This window comes from Schistocerca cancellata, chromosome 2 (assembly GCF_023864275.1).
Source record: "Schistocerca cancellata isolate TAMUIC-IGC-003103 chromosome 2, iqSchCanc2.1, whole genome shotgun sequence".
Lineage (NCBI taxonomy): Eukaryota > Metazoa > Arthropoda > Insecta > Orthoptera > Acrididae > Schistocerca > Schistocerca cancellata.
This window is the reverse complement of record NC_064627.1, coordinates 767642396-767646912: the sequence shown is the minus strand read 5'-3', so window position 1 is coordinate 767646912 and position 4517 is coordinate 767642396. Positions and strand designations below refer to the sequence as shown.

The 4517-nt window shown below is 42.5% G+C and overlaps 1 non-coding gene across 1 annotated transcript; it reads left to right on the top strand.

Moving 5' to 3' along the window:
* The first annotated feature begins 583 nt into the window (after nt 1-583).
* On the top strand, nt 584-658 carry Trnas-cga (transfer RNA serine (anticodon CGA)). The gene has a single exon. It is a non-coding gene; the product is annotated as a tRNA-Ser (tRNA).
* Nucleotides 659-4517: the final 3859 nt, after the last annotated feature.

Here is a 4517-nt window from a genome sequence, read left to right as displayed (position 1 = left end):
TGGCCCGAAAACTAATGATCGTGCCCTTTAAGACTTCAGGTAAATCTCTCCTTTTTCGCATTACGACAGTCACTGAACTGTTTTCTGCGTTTCCCTGACACGCTTTATTTATTCTCTACTGCCAGTGCTGCCACCTGCCATCTGTAAGTGATTATTGCACCTCGACGTCGCAACATAGCCGGTGGCCACAAAATGTGGCTGGACTGTGTACGTCGGTGCGTGAGAAACAGCGGAATTGAAAGCACGAACTCGACTAGTTCTTCGACACATGGAGCACCCTCTGCTTCAGGATAACAATGCCATATCACACAATAGCACTGAGACATCTCAGCGGTCTTATGCCTTGGGTTTCTGCAAACAGTTTTAATCTGCCAGGAAGTTTCATATCAGCGCACACTCCGCTGCAGAGTGAAAATCTCATTCTGGAAACATCCCCCAGGCTGTGGCTAAGCCATGTCTCCGCTATATCCTTTCTTTCAGGAGTGCTAGTTCTGCTAGGTTCGCAGGAGAGCTTCTGTAAAGTTTGGAAGGTAGGAGACGAGATACTGGCAGAAGTAAAGCTGTGAGTACCGGGCGTGAGTCGTGCTTCGGTAGCTCAGTTGGTAGAGCGCTTGCCCGCGAAAGGCAAAGGTCCCGAGTTCGAGTCTCGGTCGGGCACACAGTTTTAATCTGCCAGGAAGTTTCAGTCCCTACTTAGCCCCATCCGATTTTCATCAGTCTTCAACACTTAAAAAACTCCTTCGAGAATTTCACATTGGTGGTGATGAAGTGGTGCAAGCAGAGGTGAGGTAGTGCCTCCGTCAACTGTGTCAAACATTGTACAGTGACGGTATCAACAAACTAACAAATGGGTCTCTCGTTGGGAAAAGTGCGTTCGTCGCCAGCGTAAATATGTTGAGAAAAAAGCATATGGACATGAAGAATAGACTTAGATTTTTAATAAAATTTGTTTTCTTTAACAAGCTTTAGAGTTTTCACAAAAAATCCGGAGACATTACTTTTCAGAACGCCCTCCTTTATTGCTTCCTCAGAGCCTTTACGGTCGCGAACCTTAGACTTCGACTCTACACAAATGCAGAGGTTGATAGATAAACGAACTCTGTGTGTGGTAGAGCAGACAGTTCTCCGTATTTTAAAATAATTTTCTTTCGTTTTTCTTTCTTTGTTCTTTGTTCGAGTCAGCATATTTCCCTTGCAAGCATGCAATGCGGTGTAAGATTTATAGAAAAATTTATCCATCCCTACAGGTACCAACAACGAGAATTGTACCAAAATTAGGGTCAGCATAACTTGATTAGGGAGACTGCGATTAGTTGGCATACGGGGCTTGTTGGCTCACAGCTTTTGCTTCATGCCACCGTGGGATAAGAGTGCTGCCATCCTGTTAGTGGGAAGTGTATGTACAGGTGTAACATCCACCACAACTTCAGTTCACTTGGAAGCTTCACAAAGTAAGGACCCCTGGTTAATTGTTTTCCAACTGGTTAGTAAATTTTGTCATCGTAACTATTTTTTCCCATTTAACCTGTAGATCTAACTGAAGAGCTACTGATGGCGGTTTTTGGAAGAGTGGTTAACCGTTGTTGCACGAACGCATCATAATTTCTTGTTTCTGTTGTTACGGATTGTGTGCTATACATCACGTTTTCGATATCGTCATGGGCCTAGTTGGCATAGTTAGGTATGGGGTGTGTTGGCATACCTATGACAATTTTCCCGCACCTATGCCAACTAACTCTCCGCAACAGTTGATTAAAAACGAAACACTTTCTGTAAAAATGAATAAACACACCTCACCCCAGAAGAAATTCATCTTTTCTCCATAGCCAGGCCACGACAGCAACTTAACTCAAAAACATTTCAACAGGTCACATTGAACAAGACAAGCACCGAATCTTCCAAAATCTCAATCATCCTCGAATCACCATGAGTCCCTGCCCGTACCCTGAGAAGATTGTCATAACCGATGGCAACTAGATTCCATCGAAATTCGAGTGGCTACCAAAGTGAAACAGGGCAAACCTGGAGATTACCAGGCGAGGATGATCCAGTAGGATACGACCAAAGAAAAATTGTGGAGAAACTGAATCCACCTGCTGAAATACACGAGTGCCAAACTCTTACATTTGTGGTTGATTTAAAACATTGGTCTAATTCGATTTGAAAAAGTGTAGGCAGATATAGTAATAAGCCGAATTTATTTTTCTTCAGTGATTATTGATTGTTCAGACGTTTAAGTTCATTTTGTTGTTTACAAATCCAAGCATAATCCTTGTTCAAATGTTATTCCTTCATGAGAAATTTAGTTTTTGAACACTTTATTCTTTGAGAAGGAAATTATCCAAGTTTTGATAAAACAAAATGTTTTTCTTCGATAATTACTGTGTCCTGTCTAAGCATTCCTATGCGTGCTAGCTTATGCCAACTTGCCTCTCGGACTATGCCGACTAACACCGCAACTGTTTTTAGTTGCCATAGATGCGAGTCTTTAGGAAAAGTATTTTTGGGGTTACCTTGACCCGTATTAAATTAACGAGTCCTACAAGGTTTCGTTACCAAATGGTTAAGATATCCGCAGCACTAACCAGAATCTCCCCAAGTACTGCACAAAACAACAGAAAAATCTAAAACCAAAATCTACGCCAATTAGCCCTGGTCTCCCCTATTATAGAGGGCATAGACATGGTAAGTGTTCACCAGAATTCGAGAATTGTGAACGCAATCATTACCCTCTTGGTAGACAAGTCATTCACCGCGGAACACAATTTGTAATTTTGGGTGGAGATGGTCGTCCAGCTGGCCGGTGTAGCCGAGCGGTTCTAGACGCTTCAGTCTGGAACCGTGCTACCGCTCCGGTCGCAGGCTCGAATCCTGCCTCGGACATGGATGTGTGTGATGTCCTTAGGCTAGTTAGGTTTACATAGTTCTAAGTTCTAGGGGACTGATGCCTCAGATGTAAAGTCCCGAAGTACTCAGAGCCATTTGAATTTTATGATCGTCCAGAGTGATGGCTTGCTCCCACGCCGTAACATGTCTAATCAGATAAACACATGAACGAAGACCACAAAGAGATATCGCACCCCGGAGCATCAGTGAAAGCTGGATGGAAGTACGCTAGTCTTGGTCAGTAATGTAATTTCTGTTAACACCTTATCCCGCGTTTCGGAATATCTCCATCATTAGATCTGTCAAAAACCGTCTACAGTGTCCTGTAATCTCGTACTACATTCCGAAAGAATGTATTGTATTGGTAACAAGACCTGTGTATTCCCATTCACTGCTAAATATGATCGCAGATGTAGTAAAAGATTTCTTGTCTAAAGTGATAAAATCACTGAATGCTTCACACTAGGACTATATCAACACAATAAGCTTCTGCTGGGATCTTCAAATATAAACACGTTCATAGGTCGGGATAACGCAGACGACAATTCGTCTCACCATGTTACGTTTTTGCATCGCTTTTGTGTGAAATTTTGCCGCGCGGAGTGACCGCGCAATTTGAGGCACCATGTCACGGGCTGCGCGTTCCCTCCCCCTGGAGGTTCGAGTCCTCCCTCGGGCGTGGGTGTGTGTGTTGTTCTTAGCGTAAGTTAGTTTAAGTTAGTTTAAGTAGTGTATATGTCTAGGGACCGATGACATCAGCAGTTTGGTCCCTTAGGAATTCACACACATTCGAACTTCTTTTGTGTCAAATTTAAATGCATCGGCATGAGTTTTGTTTGCCTGGAGGCACTGAATGGTTTAATCAATGAATTCGTCTTAGCCACTCCATCTTGATTCTTCTCCGTATGCAGTTCACGCCGGTTATTTTTTGATGGGACACTTTCCTGTAGACCTGCATTCCACTGAGATGTTACCTGGGGTGCTCTTTCTTGCGCTTTCTAGTCAGAATCCACTTCAAATCCCTCCTGTCTCTATAACTCAGTTTCGACTGTCGGTCACTGTTGTATTTGATGGTTTAATGTATCCAGTCATTGAAGTAGTGTGGTATTTGTCCCTTCTCAATAAAGGTGGCCTCATATTCCGGCAAGACGGACTATAGTGATCGCGCTTACTTAGAAACGTGAGATATCACTCGTACAGACGTTTTAAGACCGCTGAATATTTCACATCCGATCATTATCATTGCTAGCAATAGACTGACGTCTGTAATTTCTCTCACGTTAAGTGTACGATTCAATTCTTCAAAGACGGAGTACATTGCAGGTTTAACCTGAGTACTGTTTTACACTGGTGATCATACTGCTGTCTCTAAAGCCTGTAGACGCTTACAGTTCGAGCTCATATACTCTTTATAATTTTTTGATAGTTTCGAACATTAAGTGAGTTAACCTGGAAATTTCGTCACCAGCAAATATTGTAAAAGACTTACGTAAGTAGGGTAATAAAAATTAACAAGCTTTAATGAGAAATGTAAAGCAAATATCAGCTGTTCGCTTAAATTAAGTACTGATCTACACATGAATTCAGTGATCACAGTCAAACCCTAAGATTAACCCAGCACATATGCCGTT